Source organism: Megascapheus bottae, chromosome X (assembly GCF_031878675.1).
Source record: "Megascapheus bottae isolate mThoBot1 chromosome X, mThoBot2.hap1, whole genome shotgun sequence".
Taxonomy (NCBI): domain Eukaryota; kingdom Metazoa; phylum Chordata; class Mammalia; order Rodentia; family Geomyidae; genus Megascapheus; species Megascapheus bottae.
Genome location: NC_143547.1, coordinates 27,308,743 through 27,336,057, shown reverse-complemented (window position 1 = coordinate 27,336,057; position 27,315 = coordinate 27,308,743). Strand labels below are relative to the sequence as shown.

The following is a 27,315-nucleotide window of genomic DNA, read 5'->3' as shown; positions in this document are numbered from 1 at the left end:
AGTTGTCCCTTTAATTCTCCAGATTAGTTTGTAAGCTTGTTCTCTGTTTTCCTCTCAGGAATGATGTGGTCATTCATAGTCATATTTGGCAACAAAATACCTAGTCTAAAAAGAGCTAGCAATAATTTTCTTTGCCTAGAAGAGATATTTTAGAGGTAGCTAATTCATTCCCTGCCTCCTCCTTTTAAATAGAGAAACTGAATCCTACAAGGCTGTGCTATCGTTGATGTTACACACGGAAACTAAAGTGGCACATGACTTGAGGCCATGATGAGGCTTCTACTTGATACTCTTTCCAGGATATACACAGCTTTGTAAGTATAAACTTTTGATTGTATCTCTCAATTTTTTTTTCTGATTGTTCAACCTCAAAAACGAATACATAGGTTTACTTTTAAAAATAAAGCCTTTTAATCTATGTTTTGAACTGGGCCAAGTTAACGAATCAGTTTCAGATCTGTTTATTGAAAATTTTCTGTATGTGCATTAACCCTGCCAAATCACTGTTTGGAGACCTCTAAACAGACTTTTATTTGCTAGTCAAACGAAGGATGTTTTAGTGAGGTGGGGCTTCTGGTCTTCTCTTTAAAGCAGACCTTTGCTGTTTTAGGATCAATACACTAGGTTCCTGGAGGCATAAAACTGTGTTCATCGTGCCTAGGGCCAGGTAGGTGACCACCAGGCAACTATTCTCTTCTTGTTTGTCCCTTGAGAGTCACAGTCAGCCCATCACTTGCTTAGTAATGTCCTGTTGGGGATATGGTAACAGGCAAATGGAAAATCCTTTCCATGTGATGAAAGGACTCATCTCTTTGGGAAGAAACTCAAAGCAACAGGAATAATAGACATTACCATTTGGAATCCACCGTTGAGTTCAAAGGAGAATAGGAAAGATTTGAGCATTCTCTCTTTACGGATGGTGGTTGGACATCAGATGTGAACAAGACTTGGGAAAAAATCTTAGCATTTCATTCTTTCTCTGCCATTGAGAGGAAGGTGTAGAAGTGAGGCTGTAGATACATGGAATATGCATTCCAATCATTTGTCTACTGTCATACAGCTAGTAATACAATCTTATTCTCACTTGTCTGATTTTTATCTCTACATATTGAGCTTGAGTCTCTTTTATTTGTTATATTTAATATATAGTTTTCAGTGGTTCGTTTTAGCTTAGAACTCAATTTACCTTTTTTTTTTTTGCCCTAGGTAGCCTAGAAGTGTGATACTCCTAAGTATCTAGGGTTTCAGGTGACATTACCATGACCTGCACAGATTTTTTTTAATGAGGAATGTTTTATGTTTTAAGAGACAGATTCTCTTTGTTGCTCTAGCTGACCGTAATCTCCTGTGTTCAGTGGATCTTCTCATCTCTGCCTTGTTTGAATAGCCTTGTCTATAGGGATGGACCACCATACCTAGCAAAGAAAATACTTTGCATTTTGTTTTTGTAGGTCATGGAGCTTGAACTCTAGGCCTGAGCTTTGTCGCTGAGCTCTTCAGCTCAAGGCTACTACCCTACCCCTTGAAAAATAGCATCACTTGCAGTTATCTGGTGGCTAACTGGGGATAAATGTCTTACAGATTTTAGTGCCGGGCTTTGAACCTCGAACCTCAGATCTCGGCCTCCTGAGTAGCTAGGATCACAGGCGTGAGCAACTGCACACAGCTTACTTTTAATTTTAAAATATTTTTCTCCAATCATGATATCAATATATAGCTCTGCCTCAGCCCCACACATTTAAATTTTTTTCATGATTATTTTATCTTATTAATATTTTAATGTGGTAGCAAGGAGTTGAACCTAGGGCCTCATGTATATTAGGTAAGCACACTACCACTGAGTCACATTCCCTGCCCAACCCTACATATTTTTAAGAAGTATTTCTTATTATTGTAAGGGTGATATATAGAGGTGTTACAGTTACATAAGTCAGGTGACTACATTTCTTTTTGACCCATGTTACTCCCTCACTCCTTCACTGTCTCCCATTTTTCCCTCCCATTCCCATCCAAAAGTGGTAGAGTTCATTTTCCAGTGTCTAGTGAATATTACTGCTGCATTTGTTCACCTTTTCTCTCTCCCTTTCTGTGTCCTGCCTAAAGATACCCCCAAAGACAGATAAATTAAAAACCACACAAATGTAAAGAAAACACAAAGAACAATCAAGAAAAAGAAACCTTGTTTCCATTTCTTGGAGTTCATTTTGATAAATATCTATATGATCATATGCACATAGTTATTGAGTCTTTGTCAACCCCATACTTTACAAAGCAGACCCTATTCTAAACACAGGGGATACAACATAGAGCACAAAACAAACACTCATGTTTAAGTTTTTGATATAAAACTGGAAAGTATGTGTGCATAGTCCTTCATATCCTTTACTAAGGCACTGAAACAGTGATAAGGAGTTATTTTTACATTTTCCCTCCACCAAATTACTGAGGTAGTGGAGTCTTCCTTATGTTATTGAGACAGCTTCTAAGGGTATGGGTGTGGAGTGGCCAACACAAACCATTTTCTTGTGCAGCTGCTGTTTTAGGACCTCATGGTTTATTGTATTGATAAGTTATTTCTGCTCCCCTTTGTTGACTTTAAAGCTCAATTCATGGAAAACATTTGTAAAATCTTGAACTCCATACTTTTAGTCAAAATGAGCATCTTTCGGGGGTTCAGAAATGATTCAAATGTGACAAGATGGTTGCATACCTGTTACTACATACCTAGTTCTTATTACATACCTATTTTACTCATTACATACTCAAATACACCTAAATACACCTACTCTGTAACAGTGCCTGACAGTTTTTCTGTCATTTTAGTTCAGGTCATTTTAGTTCAGTTAGCAATGTGATTTAGCAGCTTCTCAGAATATCTTTTAAGTAGTCAGTTTTAGTCTTAGTCATGTTGTAAGTGACTTGATTTTATTTGTTCTTCATGAAAGTTCAGTGCTTTATATGGAATTGTGTACCAAGTTTATTTGTCTGTTGATCCTTGTGGTAAACATAACCATATCTCCAGTTTTACTACAACTGTCAGTTCCTGGACTGTGAACTTGAATCTTATTTATTAAGCCCTCCCGTGTAGTCATTTGCTATGTGCAAAGCTTAAACAGTAGCCTCAAGTTTGAGGTTCTATAATGTGCTTACTTTGGGAAATGATTGGGTGATCTGACAGTGTCAGTGGGGAGTTAACATTTCCTATAAGATGTCAATCTTAGAGAGACTTCTTAGAGATTATTTGTCTGCCTTATCTGTGCATTTTTCATTGTATTTCTTTGGTCTTAAGGGACTGAGTCCTGGATTCAAGCATTGCCTGTTTTGCAAGGTAATGCATGAATCAAAGACTACCTTCCTGGCTTTCTAAACTGAAAGGTTAAAGTATGTCAGCTTGTATGCTGAGGGCTGTTGCAAGGTCTTCTGTGCTTAGGTTATGTCTCCAGCCCTATATGGGTCATGCTTGGCTTGAATTATCACTAGTCCCATGGTATGAGTAGCTCTTTCATCTTGTTCACATAATGTGTATGTGACCACTTTTTATGCTCGTTCCTTGGTCTATGACATATTGGACCAAAGGACTTCATGGCTCTTTATGGCTATCTGAAAGACTCAAGGTCAAGAAAGTTTCTTTTATAATCCAGAAATATCAAGGAATAATCAGTCTTGAGGATACCACAGGAATTTCTTACATTTTCCACTCTCAAATCCATAAGCTTCCAAAAGTAGCCTTAATAACATGTCATTTCACTTTACCACCAGAAGATCACACGTGCCCTTGGTTGTTTTTTTTTTAATTGATGAGGCCATCAACTATAGTTGATGGTTGTTATCATCTGAATTATGAGATTTTTTGTAAGAAAAGATATTTCTTTATAATCTACATTTCTCCTTAATAACTCATTCATTTCCATCTTAGTGATTTGTATGATTATTTAATGTCTGTGTTCCCCAGAGTTCAAATTACATGAAAACAGGAACCTTTGGCACAGTACCTGATGGATAGTAGCTTAATCAATGCATGTTTGTATTTGTAGTGTGAAGAGTACTGTGCTGGGACCCTTTGACATGAGCTCAGTCCCTTTTTTTTCTCATTCAGGTATGTGACCTTGGGCCAGTCATTTCCTGTATGCAACCACAGCCTACTTCCTCATCTAAAGGCAGGGGCAGGGAGATTTATGAGTTCACTTCATCATTATAAGTCTCAGTTGTGTCTGACTAAATCAGGGAAGAATTGTAGTCCAGTAGGATGCCACGAGTTTGTTTCCAAACCCAGGCTGACTCTTTACAACTGCCCTGCCTTAGCTGGGTTGGAAATGGCTGGCCCACTGTTTTCCTGAGAAGTTTGTGCCAGAATTCCGAGTCACCTCCTTTGGGACATTTGAGGGCAGTACTTTTCAGACTGTGTAGCAGTTTAATTTCCTTCAAAGGAGTAAAGAATTAAAACAAACTCCTTATTTATTAAGCATGGATAGAAGCCATGTAAAAACCTCACTGGGATACTTGGTAAGAAACGAAAGTTAAGAGAAATCCACGGCCTTTGCCTACATCAAACTTTTACCCTCTACCCCACCTCAAGCTCAGTTTCCAGCTCACTTCATAGAGCATTTCAAATCCTATGGTTAGATAATAGGGATTTGGATAGCATCAAAAACATGGTGGTTCATGACAGCCCACTCTTTGAGGCTAGAAAGAGGAAATACACTTTATAAACAGCTTCTTTTGAGCCCCTTGTACACTGTCTTTCCCTGTATCCATAGGTTGGAAAGCTCTTTATGGTGATGCGGAAGACCCAAGGTCAGAATTTCTTTAATCTGGGATATCAAGGAACAATTCATCTTGAGTATGCAATAGGACTTTCATATAGCTTGTACTCTCTCAAGGTCATAACTTAGGTTATGACTTATGATGAAATAGGTAACCCAAATAGTCCTATAATCATTAAAAGAAACTAAATGGGTTGTAGAAATTTTATTGATAAAGGGATTTCCAGACTTGGAAGATTTCACTGGTAAATCCTGACATTTCAGAAAGTTGAAGTATGAGTTTAAGAGTCTCTTCCAAAGAACCAGGGAACCATTTTAATACACCGTATGAGACTGGCATTACTCTAGTACCAATGGTGTTTTTTTTATTTTTTTAAAGATGACACTGCAGACTTTATGTACATTAAAAAATGAGTCAAATTATATTCCTGATTTTGTGTGTGTAAAGTCATTCTCTGGGTTATGTGGTGATTTTGCCTCTTCCATTCCCAATAATTAGTGAGTTCTTTTTTTTCTTTATTATTTTACTTACAGCTTAACAGTAGTTATTAATATTGTCAGGGAATTGGCTTTTGGGTTCATTGATTTTTTTTTTTTTTTTGGTGGGTCATGGGGCTTGAACTCTGTCTTTGAGCTCTTCAGTTCAAGACTACCACCCTACCCTCGAGCTAAGCTCCACTTCCCATTTTCTGGAGGTTAACTGGAGGTAAGAGTTCTCAGGTCCTTTTGTGCCCAGGCTAGCTTTGGACCTTGATGCTCAGATCTCAGTCTCCTGAGTAGCTACGATTACAGGTGTGAGCCACCGTTCCTAGCTCGATTCATTGATTTTTGTTTTTGCTTTCAACATTGTTTTCTGTTATTCTCTGATTAGTGTCATTTCCTTCTTGCTTTTTTATTTTGTCCTTTGATTGAGTTTTTTAGTTTTAGATGGAGACTTGGATCATTGCTTAAGTTCATTTTCTTTAAATACAGGCATTTGTATTAGCTGAAAAATATATTTTGATACATATTTTCATTTGTTCCAGCTCAAAATGTTTGTTGCCTGAGAATTTCTCTGTGGTTGTAAATTATTTAGAAATGTGATAAATAATTTTGGATTATTTGGACATTCCTCTTTCTTTCTGTTGATTTCTAGCTTAATTTTATCATGACCAGACGTCATTTAATGCTTGTGCTTCAGGGCATATTTCATCTTGCTTTATGTATTCCTTAAAAGAATACATAGTCTGCTTTTGTTGGTTAGAAGGTTTTATAAATATTAAATACAATGGAGTTAATGGTGTATTTAATTTCTGTATTTTGCTAAGGCTGAAGTGTTGAAGGCTCCAGATATTAATAGGCATTACTTTGTTCTTTAGAGTTGTCAGATTTTAATGCTCCCACCAGTTTGCTTCTGTAGGTCTGCTGTTGGATACAAATGCATTCAAGATTGCTATTTCTTTCCTGGTAGTTTGACTCTGTGTCCTGTTTAAATTACATGATGTTTTTGTTTCACTGACTGTACTTTGAGAATCTTCCAATCTGCTTTTTATTTCATTTTTGTATTTTGGTCATTTGAGTTTGAATTGATTATTGTTATGTTGAGATTTATATCTTCTATTTTTTTGTTTCAATTCTACCCTTTCTCATGTCTCGGTCCCCATTTCCCACTCGCGCCCCTCATCTTGTTTTCCTCCTTCCCTATCCTATTTCAAATAACCAAATAAGCATATATACAATATATCAGATGACAAGGTGAAATACTGTAACAATATTAGATAACCAAGGTACAGCAAAAGAGATGAGAAATAACAGTACATTAAGGACAACAATCACTCATTATATGGCTTTTGTTTCTATATCCTGGAGGTCCTTTCATTTAGTGTCATTCTATATGGCCTTATGAATATTCATTTTGTTCTATTGTAAATCTCTGCTAGTAGAGCCCAAGGTTTCTACTGATTATGACAAATGAGGGAAACCATGCAGCCTATGTTCCTTTGAGTCTGGCTTATTTCACTTAATATGATTTTTTTTCTAAGTCTTTCCATTTCCTTACAAATGGGGCAATGTCGTTCTTTCTGACTGCAGCATAGAATTCCATTGTGTATAAATACCACATCTTGTTGATCCACTGAGGGACATCTGGGTTGGTTCCATATCTTTGCTATGGTAAATAGTGCTGCAATGAACATCTTTGTGCTAGTGGATTTAGTATGTCCTTGTTTCTGGACGGTTGGGTAAATGCCAAGTAGTGGAATTGCTGGGTCATAGGGGAGTTCTATGTTTAGCCTTTTGAGGCACTGCCACACTGCTTTCCATAGTGGTTGAACGAGTTTGCACTCCCACCAACAGTGTAGTAGTGATCCCTCCTGGCCACATCCCCTCCAGCATCTGTTGTTTTAGAGTTCTCCTTTTTCTTTTTAATGACAATTTTGTTTTACATTTTCTTACACTAACGCAAATAGTGTAATATCTTTTACTTTTAGCAGAGATGTCGAGAAGTAGTTACTCTTGAATGACCTGTAGTTGATGAGGGATATGTAGTTGTGATGATCGCATCATATGGCTAACATAGTTTGCATAAGTACACTGTAATGTTTAAACCATGAAGAAATCACCACAAATCACATTTCTCACCAATTATCCAATCATGAGCAACATACAGCTGTATGGTGTTTTGTTTTAGTAACTTACATTAGGTATACCATAGAGGGAAGACTTAATTAACCACCAGACTTAATTGGGGGCATAGGGAGAGTCATGGGGCTTGATCTCTGGGCCTTGAGCTAACACTGAGCTCGTCAGCTCAAGGCTACCAGCCTACCCGTTGAGCCACAGCCCCACTTTCCCTTTTCCACAGATTAGTTGAGAAAAGAATCTCACAGTCTTTTGTCCCTGGGCTGACTTTGAACCTTGATTCTCAGATCTCAGCCTCCTGAGTAGCTAGTATTACTGGTGTGTGCCACTGTGCTCGGCATAGGCTTCATTTTTCATAGTTCCAAATAATCTATTTCTATAGTATTCAACTTCTTTTTATCTTACCTGCCAGTTGAGTCCCTTTCTGCTAGCCTCCATCCTACATGTGTTTTCTATTTATTCAAGAATCTATTTGTGTTGGTTCCTGATGTTCCAGATTTCTTCTGATATCTTTCCCTTTCATCTGCAGATCTTCTTCAGCTATTAGCTTTAGATGAAAATCATTTGCTGTTTTGTTCTTATATATTTATTGTTCAGATTGGACTTATCTTTTGGAAAATCATTTGATTGACTTAGTTTTCTTTCCCTTGATTTGTTGATATCTCTTTTTGATCTTGATCTGGGGATGTTTTTGTTTGGCCTTCATTTCTGTGCTGAAAGATCTCTTTTCCTTTCATTTCAATCATCCTGTACATTTTTCTCAACTCTATGGCTTCTACTGTGACACTTTGAGCAATTTGCAAAGTTTGTATCCCTGTGTGTAATGTGTCGTTTCACTCTCACTACTTTCAAGACTGCTTGCCTCGGAGACAGGAGTTTGGCTTAGTGGTAGAGTGCTTGCCTGGCATGCATGAAGACCTGGATTTGATTCCATGGTACCACATACATAGAGAAAGCTTGAAGTGGTGCCGTGGCTGAAATGGTAGAGTGCTAACCGTGACAAAGCCCAAGGACAGTACTCAGGCCCTGAGTTCAAAGCCCTGGGACTGGCAACAACAACAAAAAATGATTGCTTGCTTCATCTAATTTTCAGTATGGACTTTTTTTTATTGTTGGTGTTGGGACTGAGGTTTGTTCTAGATGAAGTTTACTCTGCCTTTTGATTGGGAGATTTAGGTGACCTGTGAAATACCTAAGTATTTCAGCCATTACTCTGTCAAATACTTTTTTGAATTATACAGAACTATTTTCCTCTCCTTTCTTCCATGTCACAAATGACAGACCTTCTGTTCCCCTAAGCATCTGAGGCTCTGTTTTGCTCTTACATCTTGGTTGTTCAGACTGGCCCTATCTTTGAGTATTTGTTTTGGTAATTCTGTATAGTTACACAATTTCCAAGAATACTTTCTTTTAATTTCCCTCTTCAAATTGCTTCACATTTCAAATTGCTTCCACAGAATTTAAGACCAGTTGTAATTAGTGTCTGTATTTTTGTAATCTTTATTTTTAATTAAAATTAAAAATATTTTTTGCCTTGTGCCTGTGCTTGAGCTGGTGGCCTCATGCACATGCTCGTGACTATCCCTCTACCACTTGAGTCTTCACTCCAGCACTATAATCACTGCCTTAAAGTCCTTGTCAGGAATTTGGGATCTCCATGTCATTTTGGCATTAACATCTGTCACTTGCCATTGTCCAAGTTGAGTAATTTTGAATTCTGTCCAGCATTTTTGGGCTTTATAAGAGTCTGGGTCTTGGATAAAATGAAGAATGTTAACATTGTAATTTTCACAGACAGATGGATCTAACCAACCAGAGGTTACATCCATTGAGCAAATCACAACCCAGCTTTTGTCAGTTGGAATCCCAGTTTCTCCCTTGCCAGTATGTGTGTCATGTATTGACTAATTTACAATCTTAACACTGTAGTTCTCAAACTCTTTGGTAGGCTATTTAACTTGAGATCCATATGTATAAACTGGTAATGAGGGGTTGGGAGTACATAAACACTTTCTTAAAAACTGGAAATGAAGTAATAGAGGATGAGATTCATATTGATGCTAAGTTACTGTCATCATTTCTAGTGCTTTCAAGTTCCATGGGACTTCTCCTTTTGGGTCATTTAGCTAGGAAACTGTAGTTACTTTTAACTCTGACATAGATGTTTACAACTCTGATCATTATTCCAGGTGACTGAGTGACAGAAAGAAAGACATAGTGCATTTCGTTCCCTCCTCTTGGGAATCAGTTCTATGGACTCCAGAAGAGAAGGATGCCCCTTCAGAGCTACCTACGGTCACTCAGTCTGCCCCTGCTGCTGGCTGACATCTCTAATGAAGGGTTCATTGGAGACTTTGGCCCCGAGAGAATGGAGAGGAGAGGCAAGTGTAGGCTTCTCCTGCCTTTTGTGAGCACTAAAAGTTAATTTTTCCCTGCTGCTTGAGCCAGAGCTCCAGGCATCTCCTGTCTGCCAGCACTCAATGTCTGGAAACAGGGTGTTTTTGAGCCCAGATTCAGGCACACTGGAGGAAAAGGAATGGGAATTTTAACTGCCAGTTTGCTGGCATTTCAAGTCTTCTTCTTCTTTCCTAATCTGCCTAGTCTCTATTCAGTGTAATAGAAACTTCTCGTATAGCTGCTCCAAGTTTTGTAGGTCTGGGCACTGGAGTGGAGTGGGGAGGGTACTGACTGCAGGTTTGATTGTGAATTCTGAGAATAATGTAAGGACACTGAATGGAGGGCAGGCACATTAGCTGACCCCATAGTGTTCCTTTCTCCAGGTTTACTTCTGTATATAGAAAAAAAAATCTTTAGGACTCACATTCAGATCCTAAGAAGGTAGGATTAATACTGTAACAGCCCATGAAACCAATAATTGCTTCCTTCTTGATGCTGCAACTAAAACTAAGTTGGCTTTAAACTGTTTTTCAACTCCTGAACCGGTTTATTAATACAAGGGTGCCTAAAGTGTAGTTGAGTGGTACAGCACTTGCCTAGTATGTGGGAGGCTCTGGGTTGGTACCCAGTACTACAAAAGAATGGAAAATTACATAAAACCAAGTGCTTTTTGAAATCCTTTTCGTGTCCAGTTTGTAAAACTACTGGGGAGATCATGCCTTACTTATAATTCCAAAGCAGTGGATCGTCTCTTCTAAATGAAGACCTACTCATCTCATAAAGAGAGCTGTATTACTTACATAAATTGTGTAGTGGCATACTTGACATTTGATGTACTCGTAATTTCCCTGGAAGTGAATGTTGTGTTCCTAGTTACCATGGAAGGCTTAGACAAAAGCCGAAAGAACGAGCTTCTTAGAAGAGATTTCCAAAGTGAAGGTGCAAATGGCTGCCTTGTAATATGGAGAAGACAGAAATGTTTAGAGGTGCTCCCAGAGTGGGGACACAGATTCAAAGACCTGTTGTTCTGGAGCAGGAGCGGTGGCGACCAGGAAGCTCGGTCAGGGGAAACAAGAATGGAATGTTTTGGGGAGTGGGGGGCTGTCATTTCCAGGGGCAGGGCGTATTGCACAGTGGGAAGGTCTGGCTCCTGCTTGAGCCCACTCACAGGATGTCAGGGGGGAAGTGTGACTAAGGTCAGGGCCTTGCCACGTGGTGGGGCCAGCTGGATCTGAAGCAGGGGGCTGTTGCGGCCACACATCCTGAGTTTCCATGGTCTAATGGAGTGGGATTGAAAAGAAAGGGTGGATGCAGGATGCTGGTTGTGCAGTGCGTGGGTAGTGAGTCTTAAGTGACAGTGGGTGGAGATTATAGCATTTCATCTTCTTTGACACCTTTTAAAGATACAACCCACATTTTCAAGGGTTTATGCCAATGTCTGCATAGATCTCCAACCCCCTTAACATTCTTCGGGGCCTGAAGAAAATTGTTATTTGGGCAGCATTTAAAAAACATAAGTAAAATTAGATAGAGAATTTGTAATTCTGTTCGTATTTGGGACATTTATGGGAGGGGCCTTCTCTTGAAATCCTGAGGGGGAATTTTTAAGACCTCCCCACATCTGAGAACAGGATAACATTCTGTGTTTTTTCAACTTCTCTTTGGAGAAGGCTGTTCAGGATGTTTAGCAGGTTGGGTTTCAGAATGTCAGCAGCTTTATGATGTTGTCATGCAATTTGACAGATTGAATTTGCACTTAGAGGAAATGGAATGTCGTTTGAATCACTGGAATGTATTGTACCTCAGGAACATGGGAGAACGAGTGTATGTCAGGTTTGGAGTATGATTAATATTTTGCTGATGATCTTTCAACTGCATGGTATGCTTAAACTCTGTCTCAACTTGAACTATTTCTAGGGTTTCCTGATTGCAAAGAACTAGTAGAAGAATCCTAGAAAAATCAGTGTCCAATTTGACTCCTTAGTTGGTTAGAGATTTCAGAAGGTCTCCAGACAAAATTTTTCATTTGTTCAGTTAGAAAAAAAAAATCTGTTAGGAAATTTATGCTAGTTTCCTAATCAACTCAAGGCTTGAAGTTTTCTCTTCCCCCCTACCAATGATAAAATATAGTTGAAGGATTGGGAAAGTTTTAAGTACTGTGGGCTATGGAACCACTTATTATTAGACATCATTGTCCGCGATGCTATGCCAGCTAAGCGTTTACTGAAGTGTAAAAAAGCATTTCAAGTATTTAGTACAGATTTCTTCCTAAAATATAAGAATTACTTTCTTCCTATGGAAAGAGATGATGGGAGGAATTATAATCTTTTTTTACGTTTGTTTTTTTAAGGTAAAACCAAAAATGAATAAACCCAGCTAGGCACAGTGGCTCACGTCTGTAATCCTAGCTACTCAGGAGGCTGAGATCTGAGGATCAAGGTTCAAAGCCAGCCCGGGCACAAAAGGACCTGACACTCTTATCTCCAATTAATCACTAGAAAACAGGAAGTGGGGCTCCAGGGTTAGGGTGTTATCCTTGAGCTGAAGAGCTCAGGGACAGTGCTCAGGCCCAGAGTGCAAGCCCCATGACCCACAAAAAAAATGTGTTTGAATATTTGTTAGGAAAAATGCCTATTTAAGTTGGATTCCTATTTTCATTGGATCATTGGGAATTTTTGCTTTTTTGCTATTCTACATTGCCTGTTCTTTTTCTGTTTTTTAGCTTAGTTTTTGTTTTTTGTCAGTTTTATGGCTTGAACTCAGCGCATGGGTGCTTGCTGTTACTGAACCTCTCTGTGCTCAAGACTAGCACTCTACCACTTGAGCCACAGCACTATTTCCAGCTTTTTATGTGTATGTGGTACCAAGGAATCAAACCCAGGGCTTTGTGATTGATAGGCAAGCACTCTACCACTAGGTCACGCTCTGGGCCCTCCAGTTTTCTTTTGGTCGTGGGATCTGAACTCTGGACCTGGGCGATGTATCTGAGTTCTTCAGGTCAAGTCTACTGCCCTATTCCTTGAGCCACAGTGACACTTCAGTTTTCTGGAGGTTAATTAGAGGTAAGAACCTCCCAGAGTTTCATGCCCCTAGCTGGCTTTGAACTGGGATCCTCAGATCTCAGCCTTCTGAAGTAGCTAGAATTACAGGCATGAGACAGTGGCACACTGCACATTATCTTTTTAGTAGTTACACAAATTAGATTAACAAAGTAGTTTATGAATATAATCTATCTTGCACAATGTTATTACCTTACATTATTTTGATGTGATTTGCTCCAGGATGAAAGCAAGTCAATTCATAGTTTAATGCATTTTGCTTTTCCAAGTGACTGTGGTTTTTTTAATTTTGTTTTTTAATGTTTTCATTTTTTGAATATTAGGTCTGCATATCTTATAGCCTCATTTGGACTTCTGCTTCAGCTCTTTGTCTATCACAGAAGTTACAATGCGTTGGTGGCTATTCTGCATGAGGTTTATTTTGTAAGGTACACCAATACTAGGAAATTGTCTTTGAGCGCTAAATCCTATCAACCAATTAGGACTGTTGCATTATATTAGAAATATTCAGACTGTTACTGAATATATAACATAATGATCTGACAAAGACCACTATTAGTTTAATATGTTAGAGGTTAGTAATTTTATAGCCTTCAGTAGTATTACTATAAGGTCATTGTTAAAATATGCTTAGGGGTCCAGGAGTTTGTAACAGTGGTTGAGTGCTTGCCTAGAATGAATGAGAACCCAGGTTAGATTCTTCAGTACCACATAAATAGGAAAAAACCGTGAGTAGTGCTGTTGCTCAAATGGTAGAGCTCTATCCTGGAGAAAGCCCCAGGACTGGCAAAAAACCATAGCCTTAGTTGGTTCCTCAATACAGTTTGAACTTCAAGGCCTTACTAGTTTAGAATGCCCTGTGTTCCCGTCTGCCATCCCAACAGTTTCCCTCCTGTATTCCAAGTGGTCATAAATTTGTAAAAGGTAACTTCAACATGGCATATGGTGCAATCCATCATTTTTAGACAGTTACTCAGACATTTCAGAGTACTTGTCATCAAATGTCAGATGCTGAAGTTAGTGAATAGGTGGGATGGAGCTGATAAGAGAGAAAAAACCTGGAAAGCAAAGAAAGGTAATATTTGTGAAGACTACAGAAACAACGAGTAGTTTATGCATGCCATGTTTGGAGCCTCAAATAAATGAGGGTGTTTTAGGCACTGGGTTGCAGAAGAGAGCAAGAGGGGCCCTTGCATTCAAGATGGTTGAAATCTCACTACAGGCCAGTTCCATCTTCGAAACCTGGGTGTTCCACATCTATGAGTAGCCATCAAAAATATTTGGGAAGAAAGTTCTGTTCAGGATGGGCACTGGTGGCACATGTCTGTAATCCTAGTTTCTCAGAGGCTGAACTCTGAAGATCATGGTTCACAACCTCCTGGGACAGGAAAGTGTATAAGGCTCCCCTGACCCACCAAAAAGCTGGTAGTGGATGTGTTACTCAACTGGTAGAACACCAGCCAGCCCTGGTCAAAAGAGCAGCTCCCAGGCCCTGAGTTCAAGTCCTAGCACTGGAGTACACATCTATGCTGAACATCGTTTTCCATTTTTCCCCTAATTGCTTCAGTATGTCAGTTTCCAATGTGTTCATATTTTGGTGGGTATTTTAAATTATTCAGTGATGAAAAGAGAGAAGGCTGTACCTGATTGCAGTATGTAAATGAAAATTGACTTGGGAGAGTTAACAGGTGTTAAGAACATTAAGGCTGGTGATGCTTGGAAGTGATGGGATGTATCCAGAACACAAAGGACAAGTGAAGGGTACTGCAAAGACTTCAATTCCACCTTTTGATTTTTATAAAATAAGACATTTTATCCTAGTCCAAGGAGAAGACCAGATGTCTATTTCTCAGTTATAATTAGACTTGAGAAGAAATTATCTAAGACCTCTTCAAATTATATTTTTAAAAGATGTCACCAATACCACCATTTCTAGCAAAAAAAGTATAGGATTGAATCTCTATAGATACTAAAATTGGTGTTTAATTATCTGAGTTTTTTCCTCCAAAAGCTATTTTAACTGTTTGCTTTTTCCTATACAATACATCTTAAATATCTATTGAAATGATGTCTTACAAATTGAATGCTTTGCTTTGAGGTATCACCATGAGACATGTTACTCATCCAGGTTCCATATTTCTCTGAAACTTAATGATTCCTATGAAAGCAGAATGGATATTTGATTAGAAAACCCCAGTAAAATCCTGGAGAGATAGTTACCTACAACAGCTCATAAGTCTTGTTAACCTCACCAGGTAGCAAGGGTATACAGTAAGTAGTAGCTACTTTGGCACACCTCATTTTACTGGGTTAGTGTATCCACTCTTCAGTTGCTTTACTTACCTAAGAAAAATTGCTAACAGATGCAGGGATGTGATATCTCAGTGGGCTGCCCTTGGAGCAGTTCAGTTTAGAGATCTTTATGGCATCACTTTCGAGTTCACCCCTAGTAAATTATTCAAAGGAGTGTTCTCATATTGAATAATCTGTATTTAAAGGGCCTCTTGTAATGTTTTCATATGTATATGCAATGTGGAATCATTAAGATATGAAATTTATTGTCTGAACACTTTTGAGTATATAGAACAATAGTGTTTATTATATAATAGGTAAACCATGCTGCACCCCATTTTGAACTCGCCCTGACTTCATCCGAGTGAAGCACTCACTAATACCAGTTTTATTTAACATAATGAACAAGATCCAATGGGTAGTGAAACATCATTAGCCTAATGAGGGAAAGGTTATTGAAATGAATTTAAGATCTTCACGGTATTTATTTTTCTCTTTAATTTTTTATATGCTTTCAAAATGTCTTATTGGTTACTGGTTTTGTGCAGTGTGAAATGGGGACAAAGAACGAACTGCCCAGGGCAAATCTGAGCTCTGCCATTTCACTCTCCAGCCTCTGAGATATCTAATTCAAGTACATCAATTGATTTTAATTGATAATGATCTAAGAATTTAGGACTTCCTTTTACAGCCAGTACATGGCTCATAACATTTCAGATGTGAATTTATTATAAAAATTAATATTTATAATTGACTTACGTGCAAGTAATATCTTATAATTAAGATTTATAATTAATATAACACCAATGGTGTTTATAATTATATTTGTAATTAGTCTGAATATTAATTGCTCGAATTTCGGGCACTTTTCCTGTATAAAGCTCCCAAAGCTCAGTTTTATGTTTCTGATTCCCAAGAAAGCAGGCCATCATCTGTTGTGTCTACAGATGGACTCCAATTGGTACCTGCATACTTGCCGGCTTCCAGAAAGTTGCTACGTGAGGGCTTTCACTGATTCAAATAGTTAGGGTCCCTTATGAAGACATACCCAATCTGAAGTTTGTCTCTCCTGATCCCAGCTGATGGACCCAAATAAGTCATGCGGTTTGGTGTTCCCCAAAAGTGGAACCAAGATAAAAAGGAACAGGTGTTATGGTTGTGGTATTATGTAGTTGTGGTGGCTTTGTAGAGTTTCTCCCTATTGGTGCTTTTGACTTAAGTGTTTATTGTGTTTCTTAGCTCTGTACAAAGAAACTAAGTACCATCTTTCACTCCTAGATGTTTGGGATATTTGTGGGTTAATATTTGCCAGATATTCCAATACATAGCCATAGATCCAGAGTATTTCACAAGAGCATCTCTCTGTTCAGTTACTTTCAAAAAATGAGTGCTGTGTGGAACATTGTAATAGAACTCTTGCCTGGCAAGAATGAGCCCCCGATTCAGTCTCTTATCACCCAAAAAGGAAGAGAAAATGTAGATTGGTGCTGAGGCCTTCCTGTATTCAATATGACAGTGGCAACAATAAAAAAAGTTACAATTGGATACAAGGAGCCATTGTCTAATGAAAAAGTCTTAAGCAGACATAAAGATAGACATAGAAATTAGATAGGGAAGCTGATTTCCACATGCTCTGCTTGTAGATATCCTAGCCACCCCCAGGGCTGTTCATTTGTTATTCTTGGATCCTTTTATGAAGACTAGCCTCTATAGTATACTGGATTCCATCATTTATCTGTTTCCCTTGACAGTTGTCTCTGTACTACTTTCATGCTCCTCTCATATTGTGGTGGTCCTCAATCCAGTTGTGTCTACTTCTGCTCCCTCCAGAGTGATCCCTAGCAAAAGATCTGAGGACTTCTCTGTTTCACATCCACTGCTAAGTCTCTAGTTTTGCTTGTTTTCCTGATGCCACACTTGGAAACAGCCTCCCCAAAGCCTGTTCTTGAATGCATTTCCCTAGCATTGCCTCACACTCTTCATACTCAAGTGCCTCAGTCCTCCTACCACTGTCCTCACTTCCAGATTTCAACGATCTTGTTCAAACAGTGGTGCAGATGATTTCCTTAGAGAACTCAATGTTCGATTTCAATAGCCTTTTCAACAACTCTGCTTAGGTATTTAATGTTATCCAAATGTAGCATGTCTGAAAACCAGTCCTTTTTTCTTTCAATTTCTGGCTGTGAAGTATGTAGTTTCTTTCCATTACATGCTTCTGCCACAATGATGCACCAGTCTAGGCCAATGCAATGGAATCAACATGGTCAACTGAAGCCTCTAAAAGTACCACTGTTCTTGGGTTTTCTGTCTCCTTCTCTGTCTCTACTATGATTTAAACTCAGGGCCTCAAACTTGGATTGTTTGCTTCCTTGGCTTGTACTTTGCCATTTGAGCCAGTATTCCTGCTTTTATGCTGTCTAAATTGGAGATAGTGTTACAGATGCTTTTGTGTAGATTAGCTATGAATCAACCCTCTGGACCTCATCTTTTGCTTTAGCTAAGATTATTATACAAAGCCACTGGCACCTCTAATTTCTTTTTATGAGTTGATTATGTCACATTTTATTAGAGGAATGAAAGTTGTCTTAGAAACTCCAAGATCATTGTATCAATCTACTCTGCTGATCAGAAAGAAGCCTGTGAGTTTTCTAAAGTAAGGACCCATCACAAGTAGATAAGGAAGCCCTGTGTAATCTGTACCCTACTCCATATCCAGCTCAGCCAGTTTCTCCACTCTTCTTTCTACCACTTTTTCTACTGTCCTATAGCTGACCAGGTACAAAACCATTCAATTTTCCTTAACCTCTCATTTGTTACCGAGATATTTATGGAATCTACTTTTGCTGTCTTTTATCAGAGAAGTCATCTTTCACTGACCACCCTCACAAAATAGCAACTATCCCACCTCTACACTCATCAGTACCTTGGTGCCTTCCTTCTTTATTATTCTAGCATCCAACTAGCATTTTCTGTAATGATTTCATTGTGATTTTCCTTCCCCAGTAGAATGGATGCTCCATTAGGACAGGGCCATTATGTCTTGTTCATTGTTGCATTCTCTGAGTCTGGCACAATATCGAGAAATCAGTAAAGACTTCTTGAATAATTTTTGAGTGTGTGAAATTCCTTGGCAAAAATGGTTCTAAATAGATTGTAGGGAATGTTCAAGCTAGAGGAGCATCTGTAGCATCTATGATGTTTCATTGTATTCTAAGAAACTTTTGCCTGATCTTTCATTTTGCATCTTGGCCTATATGAGCCTCTTAGCTCTCACGATATAGATAGTTGGCATACGCAAAATTGGCCATGGCCATTTACAAGGCTAACCACTGAGTTGCTTGTGACATTAGATATATACAAGTTTAAAGTATTCCTATTGAGAAGTACTCTGTTGCTCATATTGCCCATCCTGGTGCTCGATTTCAGTGCCTGAGCACTGTCACAGAACTTTTATGGCCAAGGTTAGCACTCTTGCACTTGAGCCACCACTTTGCTTCTGACTTTTTTATTTTGGTGATTTATTGGAGATAATAGACTCAGACTTTCCTCCCTGGACTTGCTAGGAACCACAGACCTTAGATGTCAGCCTATTGAGTAGGATTTTAGACATAAGCCACTTGTGCCCATTTGAAAAGTAGTCTTATGGAAATGAACTTGGCATCTTAGCAGCAGGGAGTGAGTTTAATATTAGAACAACCAATGTTCACTGTTGGAAATGACGTTTCAGAGCAATGACTAGAAGATACAGGTATTGAAGCTGTATTGTGTTTTACCACATTACTTCCAAAAAGACTACTGACCACATGATAGCAGGCAAGCTTACACGAATTCAGGAGGACGAGATTGCCAAACTCCTCAGAACAAAGCAATGATAAACTAGTTTGCCAGCCAACACTGTCTTTAAAATCACCATGTCATAGTTATGGAATGTCTAAAAAATCAATATTCTAGTTATCTTCTCTAGGTCTTAGAATTCTGTGATTAATTTTAGTTTTTATAGGACTACGTTTACTTTAGATTTTTATTTCTAGGATAATAAACCTTGCACATTTACATGAATTAAACAAGAAAAGGAAAAGCTTGGCTAGGTATTTGTGTTAGGCTTTATTGCTTTTCATACTGCTTATCTGTTCCCAGCATTAAGTAGACAACTGGCAGCTTTGGTACTAATAATCTAGTACTCAGGTTTGACTTTTGTTTATTATGATTCATTTGAGGTTAATTTCAGATAGCTGCAAGTGTTGCTTTTCAATTTTTTTATTCTTAAAGTAATTCTAAGCTCCTTAAATAATTCTAAACTCCTTAGATGCAAGGGAAAAGAGGTTTCAAGTATCAAGTTTCTGTCCATGGGGGCATCTTGTACAAGTAATAGTACAGCTGTGTGTGTGAGTGTGTATGTGTGCACACTGGCACTAAGGCTTGAACTGAGGACCTGTGCCCTGTCCCTGAACTTTTATGCTCAAGACTGGTGCTCTTTCCACTTAAGCCATACCTACTTTATGGTGTATTTAGTGGTTAGTTGGAGAGGAGTCTCACATGCTTTCCTGCTTCTGCTGGCTTTGAACCATTATCTTCAGATCTCAGCCTCTTGAGTAGCTTAGATTACACAAGTGAACCACTTAGAGCCTAGGACAGCTGTGGTTTTTAATAAATCACCTGTTTTTTTCCTAAAGACCTTTTAGAACATAGAAATAGTAAGGATAGTTTTGTCATATTGTACAACCAACAACCTCCCTTTATTTCAAGAGAATCATAGGTTGTAAGATGTGAGACAAGATTGGGGTGTTATAGCAATCAAACCTGTATATTATAACATGGAGTACTTCATAACTTTAGCTTAAAACATCTTGACCCAGGGCTGGGAGTTTGGCCTAGTGGTAGAGTGCTTGCCTAGCATGCATGAAGACTCAGGTTGGATTCCTCAGTACCGCATATGTAGGGGGGAAAAAGCTAGAAGTGGTGCTGTGGCTCAACTGGTGGAGCTCTAGCCTTGAGAAAGCACAAGGACAGTGCTCAGGCCCTGAGTTCAAGGCCTAGGACTGGCAAAAAATATCTTGACCTGGTTGCAGTGGAATGCACAGTTAAAAAAAAGAATTTTCAAAATGTTTGTTGAAAGCTTGAAATAGGTTGATGTCACAGTTGGAAAGTCAATCATTGGAGTGTGGGGGGAGTATCATACCTCCTCTGTTACAATCCCTGCCTGGTCCCTCTTCCAACTCTTCTACTGTTTAGGCTTCAGTCCAGTTTTCATGCTAGCACTTTTCTGATAGGTACTTTTTTTTCTTCCCACTTCTGGATTAATTTTGCTATAGCTTTGTTTGGGCTGTGTTACTAACCAGCTTGCTGCCTTTCTGGAGGTTGTAGGTTTTTGTGTGGTGGCTGCATCCTGGAGGGAGGATAATGATGGCTCAGGTAAATTAGGGGTTGAGCACAGAGGCACACTACAGGAGAACTATGGCAGTAGGGATTTGGTAGGCACAAAGTTGGAAACAAACTGGTTATTAAAATAGAACTCTGCCAGTGAAGTAGTCCTTTACTTTTCTTACTTCTCTGTCTTTAATCTTTTGTTCCCATTTGTTGATTTGCCCTTTTTGGATCACTCTAAATCATCTTTCATCCCTTGTAACTGGACTTTGATGATGTCATTTATATTTTCTTGGGACCTTGATAGACTTATCTCCTCATGGCTAATCTCTTGACTCCATTACTTTGTCACTTCCCAGTTAGGTAACCGCCTTTGTTGCTACTTTCACATCCCCTGTTGTTTATCAGATCCATGTTGTACATGTTGGCTTGGCTACAGTGCTCTTCCACTTTAATCTTGGTAGATTAATCTAGGTTACTGTCAGCATGCTTGAGTTTTAGGTTCGTTTTCACATAGCTTCTATGATACTCCTGAACCTTCAGATTGTCCTCTGTAAAGTTTTGAAATAACAGCCCCTCACCCCTGGGCCTTAATTTATTAACTTAGCAAAGCAAATTTCTTAGAGATAGCCAGAAAATTGATCTTGCGCATTTTGTAAGAGTCCCATATTGACAAAGCTATGTATAATTTAATGTTGGCAAAGATTTCCTAATATTATAAATTACAGGCAGATTTAGAGATTTGGGCGTCTCCAAAAGGCACCCAGTGCAGATTAAAATGCCCCAATTTCGGGATATGTATAGAAACCGAAGCCTGATGCTGTTGGCTCATGCCTATTATCATAGCTTCTCAGGATGCTGAGATCTGAGGATTGCAGTTTGAAGCCCGCCTAGGCAGAAAAGTCCCCTGAGACTCTTAATTTCCTATTAACCCAATCACTCAGAAACTGGAAGTGGTCGTACAACACTCGCCTTGAACAAAAGAACTCAGGACAGAGCCCTACAACTGACTAGAGACAGGATGGAGGGTGGGGAAGAAGAGAAAAAAAGAGAAAAGTTAGCTTTACCTTGTTCAGTGTGGTCTTGCAATCATGTCTTTGGAGTCATCCAGTAATGCACTAACACAATGAATGTCCTAATGGACATGAACTTGGGAAAACCTTACATGGTAATGATACCTCTCTGAACCTTTTGTATGTAGCCCATTCTGTAAGGACACTAAATCTGCAGAGAACATTTTCCTACTATGGAATATCTGTACCAGTATAAAAAAAAACAGCAATCATGAGTAGGTAGGTACATTTAAGCTTGTTTGTGTAGCTAAAAATGGGGAGTCTTTGTGGCATCCAGAGATATAGCTGAGTGATAATACACTTGCCTTACACATATAAGGTTCCACTCCTAGCACTGCAGCTATATTTTTCTTTTTGTTTTGAGCTTTCGAAATTACCTAGGTGGAGTAAATAATATTTGTTCCAACCTTTCCCCTTTTAGGTAGCCATTTTTCCCCAAAATAGTAAGTATACGTACATTTATTGGCACCAATCCTTTTCTTAATGTCATTTCTAGCAAAATCTTAAAATTTATGAGAACTTAATTATTTCAGTCTAAGGCAGGATAAAAGTTTCATTTTGACAATTTTTTTTCCTCACAGCACAGGGTTAAGACAGAATGCCCACATTTCCCCCCCCCCAAGGGTTCATTGTTCCATGTAGTGTTCCTTTTGTAATGGCATTTGCTGTGGTTAAAAGTCATTTTACTTAGTGGCTGTTTTCGTGAAACCAGTATTTGATGTAGCCCTATAGTATGTAACTTGGTCTGCTCCCTCGTATTATCTGAGTTGTTTTCACACTTAGCTCTTGGGGCCAAAGATTATCTCACAGAAGCTCTGAAATAATTCCTGTTTCTGATATTCACATGTAAAAGGAAATTTTTAAAGGGAAGAGGGTGATAATTGAGTTCAAACTCTAGGAATTTTTTTCTTTTTCTTTTTTTGCCCAGGATTATATTGATTAACAAATGCTCTGGTGAGGCGTTTACTGGCAGACTTGAGAGAAAGCAGTGATTGTAATTAAGTTTTAGTGAGTGCCGCATATTTGATAATTGCTCTGATTCACGCTGGTATTATATTCCCCTTCCTTCACCCACAGCAAAACAAGCTTAATTTGATTCATACCCTTAGGAAGGAAAAAAACCCTAAGATTACTCACAGGGCTGTGATTCAGCTCCCCCTTCTTCCTCCTTCCTTTCTCCCACCCTGCCCACTCCCTTATTCCCTCCCACCCAGTGGTGCTGCCATCAAAAAAAAATTGAGTCAGTTAAAATGGGTGGGGAAAGAAGACAACTTATAAAAAAACTTTTCTAAGGGCATTTTAGGAAGACAGGCAAAGCAGCTCCTTGTTATATAAGATGAAAAGCTTGGAAAAGAGGCCAGTGTCATAAAGAGGTACTCGCAGTGTGTCCTCTATACATCTAAATATAGTCTGTGAGCATGCCTGCATAGAGGTTTCTACAAGAATATTGTAATACTGGGAATCCTTAAAGTATATGCAATGTTAAGGTATTGTTGAAGCAGAGTACTTTGCTAGGATCCCAAAGTGATGAGCAGCTAACTCTCCAAAGATGGATGGTGATTATTACTTTTTGGAGACAGGGTCTTTTTAATGTATCCCAGATTGTCCTTGAACTTGTGGTCCTCCTCCTGTAGCTTCCCAAGTGCTGGGATTACAAATGCATACCACCACACCAGGTTTCTTAGAAAATGATACTGATCACTTATAAAATGTAACTGATGAAAAATATACACAAATAAAAATAAGTTGACTATTTGCCTTCAAATGACTTAGCAGTCTGGGATAGTACGCCTCTTCCCCCTTCTCCCCCCTTGGAAATTCTCTTGCTGACTGGGCGAATTAATCACTTAGTATGCTCATGGTGATGGTGATCATTATTAAAAGCAGTGATGTGTGAGTGAAAATGTAAGTAATTTCTCCCTCATCTCTTTCATCTAACTCCATTCTCCAAATGAAGTAAGAAAGAAAGGAAATGAGTCTTTCAGGCCTCCATAGGTAACAACGTCTATCCCAGTACTAGTACTAAATCTCAGCTGCCTGTCTTCACCTTGACCTCCGGTTTTGATTTCAGAAACCTGCTACTGTTGTATTACATTAGGGCACGCGTCCGTGCGTGCGTGCGTGCGTGCGTGCGTGCGTGCGTGCGTGCGTGCGTGCGTGTGTGTGTGTGTGTGTGTGTGTGTTGATGCTGGGGCTTGAACTTAGGGCCTGGGATCTGTTACTGAGCTTTGTCATTCAAGGCTAATGCTTTACCACTTAAGCCATAGCTTTATTGGTATTTCAAACATGGCCTGTGGATCTCCTGTTGGATCCCCAAAGCAGCCTTTGCTTAGTGGTTGAATCAAGTCTGTATGTATCCTTCAACCAGGCTCCCATACAGCTGCAAAGAGTCTCCGTCCCCTAGCACTACTATATAATCCCAGCCACCTTCCCATTTTGCTATCATTCCCCCATTTTGTTCCTGTCTGTCTCTGAAACATGAGCCAGATAAAGACAAGAGTTACTGTGTTTTGTAGGAAGCATCAACTTGGATCAGATCCTTCAGACTAAGTAGTGCTGAGTTCATATTTATAAAGCTTGCCTATGTCTCATTGATGTCTGGTGGCTGGCCTTCTTTTTTGTTTTTTCATCATTTTTCAAATATGTTGTGGGAATTATTGGATACTATTAGTGTTTTTGTTTTTTTTTTTTAATTTTCTTTTGCCCTTTTTTGTTGCTCGTGGGGCTTAACTCTGGGCCCGGGCTCTGTCCCCGAGCTCTTCAGCTCAAGGCTACCACCCTACCCTTGATCCACAGTACCACTTCCTGTTTTCTAGTGGTTAACTTGAGATAAGAGTCTCAAGGACATTAGTGCCTGGCCTGGCTTTGAACTGCGATCCTCAGATCTCAGTGTCTTGAATAGCTAGGATTACAGGAGTGAGCCACCACACCCTGCTTACTATTAGTGTTTATTACCAACTATTAGCTAAACCATTAGCTGTCGTTTGTGGGATACTTTAACTGCTTCATAGAATTTTCCGATGGAAACTTGTTTGTAGATAATGGATTGCTGGGGTTTTCTGTCAGGACCCTGTAGAGAAATGAAACAGTGCACTTCAGATACTCTGATGTGGATGTGTACCTCAAGCTTCTGATTATTGGTCCTATTGGTATAGGATCTATATACTGTGTGTTCAATCTATATGCTGTGTGCTCAACAGAACTGAGTGATTAATTCACCTTCTTTCCTGGCTATAGTTAGTAGTTCCTGGTCCAACTAGGCCATGACATTAGATTCAGCAATCACCCTGCACCATTATCTCCAGGTGTAATCTACATTGGCCCAAGGAGCCTCTGAAAAGTTTAGAGGGAAAGACCCAAACAAATTTTGGGAATGAATAGGTACGACAGTTTATGCCACTGACACATTATGAAAAAATACCTTATGGATCAATTGGTTAGTGCTTATGGCAATTAATAAAATAGTTATAAATGATTTTTGTAAGTGATAAAATTGTCAGTGACTCCTACTCAGGCAATGAGATCTGAGGATCACAGTTCAAAATCGGTCCATGCAGGAAAGACTATAAGACTCTTATCTCCAGTTAACCATCCAAAAAAGCCAGAGGTAGAATTGCAGCTCAAGTGGTAGAGTGCTAACCTTGAACACAAAAGCTCAGGAACAGTACTCAGGTCCTGAGTTCAAGGTCCAGTACTGGTATTCAAAAATCCTGATGTAATTGTGTTTTCTTCATTCAAAAATGTTACTTTGGGACCAACTAAGTTGTGTAGAACTCCAGAATTATCTGTCATGCACTGGTCTCACCCCTTACATGTAATAATTTTGGCACAAATAAGTGCTACAGCTGGAAATATCAGCTTAGGATTCAAACCTCTTCAAATCTGTCTCCAGAAGCTAGTCTTTAAAAAAAAACTATGATAGGTCCTTTCAGATGTAACAGTCTTACTTGTTTGATTTTATTAACATTCTCTTTTCATAGCCTGTGTTTATTTCCATTGAAAGACATGTAATTATAGATTTTATGTTCTCTGTGTATCATAGGAAACTGTCTTTAAGCCAATAAAACGTTACTCAGAAGTCACTGAGTAGATTAATACATCCCTGTTGAAGTATGAGTAAATTTTAATAACTAGGTGAGAAATATGTGCAAGTCATTAAAATAGACTTCAAAAATGTAATTTGGAAATGTACTTCCAGATAGTTGTGCACAAATTGGATATCTACAAACCAATGTAAATTTTAATGTGATCTTTATTCCAATAAAATTTTGCACACATTCTTTTTGGAAAGGGAGTAGCAACTCGTGAATTAACTTCCTTACATTTTTTTAGCATATATACCTTTTTTCTACCTTCATCTCTATGAGAGAATTTGATATGTGAAGGTATTTCTAGATCATAAAAATAGAATGTGTGTTCTATCTACATCATAACAAAGCTAGTTATCCATCAAAGTACAGTCAACATTAAATGCCAGTTGCTGACTTTGCTCAAGGTTAAAGGAAGTATGCTGGCAAGAGATAACTGGAGTTAAACTGCACGGGCCCAGCTTTCCAGAATTTTCATACGAGGAATTACTCTTCTTTTTATCAAGTTGTTCCTGTCCCCATGATACCTGAGAACAATTTACCCGGTGAAAGGCCACTCCTGTCCTGTCTGGCTAGACAACTTTTTATTGAAGAGAAAGACTGGGGTCATGCTTTATTTTTCAGATTTTTGTCTTGCAGCTTGTATGCAGGTTTGTATGAAAAATCCCCAGAGACTATTTTGTCTGGTATGATTATGGTATATAATTGTGTGTTTGTATGAGAGAAACTCGTTAGTGTGCACACTGCCGTATATGCAAAAGTGAAAACTGCAACATGGCTTTTGGATCTCTTTGACCATTTCCTGCAGAGTCTGCCATGTAAGGCTTATGCTTGAGAATTAAAACTAAAATTCCTGGGAGAGATATTTCCTACTGTGTAGGGACAAAAAAAGGAAAAGAAAACGGGGAAAAACCCTGATTGTCTCAAACGCATTTCTATCTGTAATGTAAATTCAGATGTTTAATTAGCTTAATTATAAAACTAACAATGCACAATTCTGAAATGTAAATTGGCACACAGGTTTTTGTTTCTGAGGCCCCGTGTTTTTAAGCCTATACGAATGTGCATTCTGACCCTTAAATGTACAAGTGATAAGAAAAAAAATGTGAGCTTGTCAAGTCAACTGCTACCACCCATCTAATAAAACTGAGTCACATCCAAACAGGTTGCCCTTATTCTACCCTCCCATTCTAGGGGAAATGTGTCTGGGGGAGGCAGTCTGAGTCATCACCTGGTTTGTTTGACATATGCTTCCTTCCATAAATTGGGGATGGCAAGCAGCACTGTGTTCCAAGCTTGTCTCAGAGAAGGAGCTTTTGCAGCCTCTCTCAGTTATAATAGGGCTGCTAGGTTGGAATGGTAAAGCTGAGTGCATATTTTTACTTCACATGTTAGAAGAGGGGGCGAAGACTGCTTGTAAGTACCTGGATTTCTTTTGCATTATTTTTTTTGGAGATTGGTGACATGGTTGTGTTATTCATGATTGAGTTGTTTTCCTAGAACATGAGAGGTATTTAGGGGATAAATTGAAGGTGCTACAAATAAATTGGCAGCTAGTTGATGAAATAGGCTCCAGAGACAGAGATCAAAAATTTTTTCCTGATGATGCTTAATTTTTTGTCTACTTTGTCCAACTATTTTTTTAAAATTTACATTTCAT

The 27,315-nt window shown here is 38.8% G+C and overlaps 1 long non-coding RNA gene across 2 annotated transcripts in view; it reads left to right on the top strand.

The window, feature by feature from the left end:
• Positions 1 to 201: 201 nt before the first annotated feature.
• LOC150040640 (uncharacterized) overlaps positions 202 to 27,315 on the top strand; it is a 51,950-nt gene continuing 24,836 nt past the window's right edge. For both annotated transcript variants that reach the window (XR_016533750.1, XR_016533749.1), the window contains exon 1: positions 202 to 314. This is a non-coding gene — a long non-coding RNA (uncharacterized LOC150040640). The remainder of the gene's footprint in view (positions 315 to 27,315) is intronic.